Genomic DNA, 7,959 nt, shown 5'->3' on the forward strand with positions numbered 1-7,959 from the left:
CAGATGACTGCTGTTTCTCTTCCAATCCTACCCCAACTTTTTGCCAGTGCTCCTTGTCTTAACCTCTGTTATGGAGCAGAAAGAGAGGCTAGGATGAAGGAAAAGCGAACTGATGGAAAGGTAAGGGTAAAATATTGAGTGATATTTCAAAAGGCTTGCTTTGGATTCTTTGGATTTGAGGAAATTTATTTTTCCCCCAATAGTGACTACAATGATGCGCGTTAAATTCGTAGATGATAGTACATTTAAAGGTAAGTGTCCAAGTCCTGCTCAGAGACAGAGAAAGAAATCAAGAATACCTAGATGAACATAAAAATTATGGAAAAAATTTTTACTTGTATAATCCTGCTCCTGTCACCCCATCCCATCACTTCCCCATAAAATATTTTACCACTGAAAAAGGTGAAGAGTTACCTGCAGTAAATATTTCTCACCATAACTGTTAGAAGGTATTCACAGCAAACCTTTCCAAGTCTGATGATAGAATTTGAAGAGGGACACATGGTGGAAGTAGAATATAAAGTGTTTTTAGAGGGGGACGGTTTAAATAAGTGCTGGGTGATATAGGTGAGGTAGAAGGTGCATTCTAACATTTTTCTCATTAAGGAATTTTATTACTTAAATTCAAGAAGTTATATGCCAAGCCTCTCTCTTTTTTGAGCTACAATATGAGTATTTTTCATTGTGTTTCATCCATGGGCTGATTCTGTTAGCAAGGGTGGCAGAGAGATAAGTTTCTCATTCAGCCTCCAGTTTGGTTTCTATTTCTGGTTCAGAGGCTGTATGGGGGAACTAGGCAAAAGAAGAATGAAGTAATTGGTAACTTGTATTTATCTTTTTTTTTTAAACTTATATTGTTTTTTATTTTCAATTCCTCCAACATTTTATTTTCCATCTAGGGAAATATCCTCAGACTGAGATGATAATCTCATAAATCTCTTTTATCAAACTTCATAGGAGAATTATTATTTGTTTCTCTGGTATCATTTATTCTGCTTTACTCTTCAAATATGGAAAGAAATTTTCAGTGAAACAATTTGAAAAATGAACTACTTTCAGAATACAATATGACAACTATGTTTTCTATGTTTACCAAAAATTTCAAATAAACAGCCCCCTCATTCACCAGAATCCTCAAATTACATAAACATTAAAAGAGGCTTTTTTTGAAATCTAAATTTTTAGATAAAAGGGGCAAGTTATAAACTAAACTACATATTAGATAACCACAAATCCAACTTCCAGGTTGTATCCTGAGTGAACACTGACTAAAGACTTTCTCCAACGTCCTCTATAGGAATCACTGATGTGCAGTATGAACATTCCAAGGCCCTGAAAGATCGTTAGTTTTCAAATGAAGATTCAATTATGTTGAGATTATAAGGCAGATAAATGGGCTCATATATTTTACAAATATTGTCCAGTAAGTGTGTTGAAACTGAAAACTTTTATTGCTTAAATATCAGTTAAAAGTTATTTTAATCAACGTGTTCTTTATCTTGGACATTCCAGCTAATTGATATTTAATGCTTATACATATTGAAACAATATAGCCATACTATATTCTTAGGAAAAATATAAATACAATAGACAAAGCAATCTGGTCTGAAAGGTTTCTGGTCTTGAAATCTTTTCCTCCTCTGAACTACTGGAGGATTTATTGACTCTCTGAGTCATTTATTAATTATTCATTCATTGCCTTCCAATATCTTTTTAAATCAATTTTATCATTTTTATGATAATAAAATTAAATGCATTCTTAAAAGTATAACTTATAGCAAGTTCTAAAGGACAAAATAAAAATTAACCCCAATCCAACCACCAAGAAATAATCCTTATTAAGACTTAAACAAATTTTCTTTGCATTTATACATTATAAATGCATAATTGCTTTTATTGTTTATAAAATTGGAATACATTCTGTTCATTGTCATGGGTTTTTTTTTTTTACTTATCATTACTGCAGAAACTCTTCCCCATGCTTTAAATATTTTTGAAAAACTAGTTAATAGAAATTCCACTTCCAGTATGAATGAGTAAGCTACTAAAAATTATCCTACGACAAATATAAAACTATAAATTAAAAACATGTGTATTTCAGAGAGAAGACAAAGTTTGGAGGAAGCAACTGGCATCGAATAAATTTCATGTTTTCAGACAAAAGAAAACTAAGAGAATGAATCACCAACAGATTTGAATTATAAGAAATGCCAAAGAAAGTTCTTCAGCTGGAAAGAAATGATACCAGAGAGAATCTCAGATTTTTAGGAATGAATGAAAAGAATCAAAAACTTTTAAGTATTTGGGTGAAAATGAAAGACCTTCTTCTCACTTAATTTCTTTAAAATGCCTATAGCTATTTAAAACAAACATTATATCAATCCCTTGCATAGTTAGAAAGTAATTAATTATATGTACATAACAAACATTACATTTAAAAGATGGGGAGGTGGAGAATATAAACCCGTATGGTTGTAAGGTTACTACATTTTGTGTAAATGGTACACTATTAATACTTAGAAGAGTAACAGCTTCAGAAAGCACACTCTAATCCCTAGAGCAACCGCTAAATATATGTATATATTAAAAGAGTATAGGGAAAAGTTAATAGATAAATCAAAATCAAATTCTAAAATATAGTCATGTATCACTTAATGATGAGGACACATTCTGAGAAATATGACCCTAGGCAATTTCACAGTTGTGTGAACATCATAGAGTGTGCTTACACACATCTAGATGGTATAGCCTACTACACTCCTAGGCTACATGGTATAGCCTATTGCTCCTAGGCTACAAACCTGTTATGTTACTATCCTGAATACCTTAGGCAATTCCACAGTAGTAAATATCATGTATCTAAACATATCTAAATCTAGAAAAGGGATAGCAAAAACATGATATTATAATCTTATGGAAACACCATCATACATGTGCTCCATCATTAACAGAAATGTCTTTATGCAACATATAACTGTATATTCAAATAACTTAACAGAAGGCTATGTCAGGAAAACAGAAAGATAAAAATAAGAAGGAGCAAACAAAAACCAAATAGTAAAATAATACATCTAAAGACAACCATATGCATACCGTTTACAATAGCTAAGATTTGGGTGTAACCTAAGGGTCCATCAACAGATAAATAGGTAAAGAAAATGTAGCATGTGTACACAATGGAGTACTATTCAGCTATAAAAAGAATGCGATCCAGTCATTTGCAACAACATGGATGAAACTGGAGATAGTTTGTTAAGTAAAATAAGTAAGGCACAGAAAGATAAACATCGCATGTTCTCACTTATTTGTGGGATCTAAGAATAAAAACAATGGAAATCATGGTCATAGAGAATAGGATGGTTACAAGAGGCTGGGAAGCATAGTGAAGAGCTGGCAGGGAGGTATGGATGGTTAATGGGTACAAAAATATATATAGAGAGAGAAAGAATAAATAAGCCCTACTATTTGCTAGCACAAGAGGGTGACTATAGTCAATAATAACTGTACATTTGAAAATAACTTAAAGAGTGTAATTGGGTTGCTTGCAACTCAGTGGATAAATGCTTGAGGGGAAGGATGTGCTTCATCATGTGCTTGATTCACATTGCATGACTGTATCAAAACATCTCATGTATGCCATAAGTATATACAAGTACTATGTACCCACAAATGTTTTTTAAAAAACTAAAGACAACCATACACATGGATATAGAGAGTAGAAGTATGGTTACCAGAGCATGGGAAGGGTAATAGGAAGCTTGGGGGAAGTGGGGACAGTTAATGGGTCCAAAAAATAGGAAGAATGAATAAGACCTACTATTTGACAGCACAATAGGGTGACTATAGTCAATAAAAAGTTACTATACATTTGTAATAAAGAGTGTAATTGGATTGTTTGTAACTCAAAGGATAAGTGCTTGAGGGCATGGATACCCCATTCTCCATGATGTGCTTATTTCACATTGCATGTCTGTATCAAAACATCTCATGTACCGAAATAGCAACTCTTACTCAGACGGAGAGGGCAGCGTGTGCAGACTCATATTGTGACTTTTTGCTCCAAGAACTACTGCAGGAACATACCAGTACAGCCAAGAGAATTGAAATAACCTCAATTAAAATGAAAATGGGAGATATTAAGCCAACACCACAGAACTACAACAGATCATTCAAGGCTAACTATGAACACCTTTAAGTGCATAAACTAGAAAACCTAGAGAGATGGATAAATTCCTGGAAATATGCAACCCTTCTAGCTTAAACCAGGAAGAATTAGAAACCCTGGACAGACCAATAACAAGCAGCAAGATTGAAACGGTAATTTTAAAAACTGCCAAAAAAAAATGTCCAGGACCAGATGGATTCACCGCTTAATTCTATCAGACATTCCAAGAAGAACTGATACCAATCCTACTGACACTATTCCACAAAATAGAGAAAAAGGGAATCCTCCCTAAATTATTCTATGAACCCAGCATCACCCTAATACCAAAATCAGAAAAGGGCATAACAAAAAAAAAGAAAAGTGTGGACCAATATCCCTGATGAATGTAGATGAAAAAATCCTTAACAAAATACAAACTAATTGAATCCAACAGCATATTAAAAAGCTAATGCACCATGATAAAGTGGGTTTCATACCAGAGATGCAGGGATGGTTTAAAATCTCCAAGTCGATAAATGTGACACACCACATAAACAGAATTAAAAACAAAAATCACATGATCATCTCAATAGATGCAGAAAGGGCATTTGACAAAATCCAACATCCCTTTATGATGAAAACTCTCAGCAACATCAGCCTAGAAGGGACATACCTTAATGTGATAAAAGCCATCTATGACAAACCACAGCCAACATAATACTGAATTAGGAAAAGTTGAAAGCATTCCCTTTGAGAACTGGAAAAAGATAAGAATGCCCACTCTTAACACTTCTATTCAATATAGTACTAGAAGTCCTAGCCAGAACAATCAGACAAGAGAAAGAAATGAAAGGCATGGAAATTAGTAAAAAGGAAGTCAAACTGTCACCGTTTGCTGATGATATGATAGTATACCTAGAAAACCCTAAAGACTCCTCCAAAAAGCTCCTAGAACTGATAAATGAATTCAGCAAAGTTTCCATATACAAAATTAATGTACACAAATCAGTAGCTCTGTGACCAAGCTGAGAATCATATCAAGAACTCAACCCCTTTTACAATAGTGGCAAAAAAAATACTTAGGAATATACCTAGCCAAGGAAGTATAAGAGCTCTACAAGTAAAACTACAAAGCACTGCTGACAGAAATCATAGATGACACAAACAAATGGACACACATTTTGTGCTCATGAATGGATAAAATCAATATTGTGAAAATGACTATACTGCCAAAAACTATCTGCAAATTCAGTGCAATTCCCATCAAAATACCACCATCATTCCTAATAGAACTAGAAAAGACAATCCTAAAATTCATATGGAACCAAAAAAGAGCCTGCATAGCCAAAGCAAGACTAAGCAAAAGGAACAAACCTGGAGGCATGACATTACCTGACTTCAAACTATACTATAAGGCCATAGTCACCCAAACAGCATGACACAGATCTAAAAATAGGCACATAGACCAATGGAGCAGAATGGAGAACTCAGAAAAAAACCCAAATACTTACAGCCAACTGACCTTCAACAAAGCAAACAAAAACATGAAGTAGGGGAAGGACACCCTATTCAACAAATGATGTTGGGATAATTGGTAAGCCAAAAAGAATGAAACTAGATCTTCACCTCTTGCCTTATACAAAAATCAACTCAAGATGGATCAAGGACTTAAATCTATGACCTGAAACCATAAAAATTCTAGAAGATAACATTGGAAGAACCCTTGTAGACAGTGGCTTAGGCAAAGACCTCATGACCAAGAACCCAAAAGCAAATGCAACAAAAACAATGATAAACAGGTGGAACTTAATTAAACTAAAGAGCTTCTGCACAGCAAAAGAAACAATCAGCAGAATAAACAGACAACCCACAGAGTGGAAGAAAATCTTCCCAATCTATACATCTGACAAAGGACTAATAATCCGGAATCTACAAGGAACTCAAATTAGCAAAAAAAAAAAAAAAAAAAAAAATCCCATCAAAAAATGGGCTAAGGACATAAATAGACAATTCTCAAAAGAATATAAACAAATGGTCAACAAACATATGAAAAAATGCTCAACATCACTAATGATCAGGGAAATGCAAATCAAAATTGCAATGCAATACCACCTTACTCCCGCAAGAATGTCCATAGTCAAAAAATCAAAACATAATACATGTTGGCTGAGATGCAGTAAAAAGGGAACACTTTTACACTGCTGGTGGGAATGTAAACTAGTACAACCACTATGGAAAACGGTGTGGAGATTCCTTAAGGAACTAAAAGTGGAACTACCATTTGATCCAGCACTCCCACTACTGAGTATCTACCCAGAGAAAAAGATGTCATTATACGAAAAAGATACTTGCACACGCATGTTGATAGCAGCACAATTCACAATGGCAAAAATATGTAACCAGCCCAAACGCCCATCAATCAATGAGTAAAGAAATTATTTATATATATATATGGAATACTATTCAGCCATAAAAAGGAATGAAATAATGGCGTTCACAGCAACCTGGATGGAATTGGAGATCATTATTCTAAGTAAAGTAACTCAGGAATGGAAAACCAAACATCACATGTGCTCACTCATAAGTGGGAGAGCAAAGCTATGAGGATACAAAGGCATAAGAATGATACAATAAACTTTGGGGACTTGGAGAAAACGGTGGGAGTGGTGTGAGAGATAAAAGATTGAAAATTGGGTACAGTGTATACTGCTCAGGTGATGGGTGGGTGCACCAAAATCTCACAAATCACCACTAAAGAAGTTACTCATGTAAACAAACAACACCTTTTTCCCAAAAACCTATGGAAATAGAATTTTTAAAAAAAAATCTCATGTACCTCATAAATATATACAACTACTATGTACTCACAAAAATTAGAAATAAAATAAAGGCAACCATATTAATAATTACATTAAATAATAATAGACTATATATGCTAATCAAAAGGCAGATATTATCGGAAATGCTAAAAAGTCAAGACCCAACTATATGCCATCTACAACATACATTAATAAAACACAGATATGTGGGAAAAGTGTAAAAGTATAATATGTAAGCAGTAAGTATGAGGTCATAGTAGCTATATTAGCACCAGCTAAAAGAAACTTTAAGACAAAGAATATCACCAAAGGTAAAGAGTAACATTCTGTAATGATAACTGGATCATTTTCCAGGAAAGAATTCTAAACATACATGTGATTAATAGCAGAACTTTAAAATTCATGAAGCAACAATTGACAGCATTAAAGAGAGAAATAGACAATTCCAAAATCATAGTAAGAGATTTTAGCACCTCTCTCTCAGTAATTCATAGAACAGCTGGAAAAAAGTTAGGTTAAACATAGAAAATCTGAACAATACTATCAACAAATTTGACCTAATTGATATTTATAGACTGTGTCACTCAATAACTGCAGAATGCACATTTCTTTCATGTACACATGGTACAGTCACCAAAATTGACCACATGTATGACCATGAAACAGACATCAATGAATCTAAAAAGGTTTGAAATCATACAGGGTATATTTTCCAGTCACAATAGAATTAAATTAGAAACCAATAACACAATAAGAGTCTAGGAAATTCCCAGATATTTGGAACTTAAACAAGACACTTCTAAATAATTTATGAGCCAAAGAAAAATCACAAAGAAAATAATAAAATTAAAAAATGTTTCTAAATAAATGATAATGAAAATAAAGCATGTGAAAATACAGTTGCTTAGGAGGAAATTGATAGTTTAAGATGCCTATACCAGAAAAAAGAAAGAACTAATATTAATAACCCAAATTCCCACCTCAAGAAGTTAATAC

The sequence above is a fragment of the Piliocolobus tephrosceles genome, chromosome 12, assembly GCF_002776525.5.
Source record: "Piliocolobus tephrosceles isolate RC106 chromosome 12, ASM277652v3, whole genome shotgun sequence".
Classification (NCBI taxonomy): domain Eukaryota; kingdom Metazoa; phylum Chordata; class Mammalia; order Primates; family Cercopithecidae; genus Piliocolobus; species Piliocolobus tephrosceles.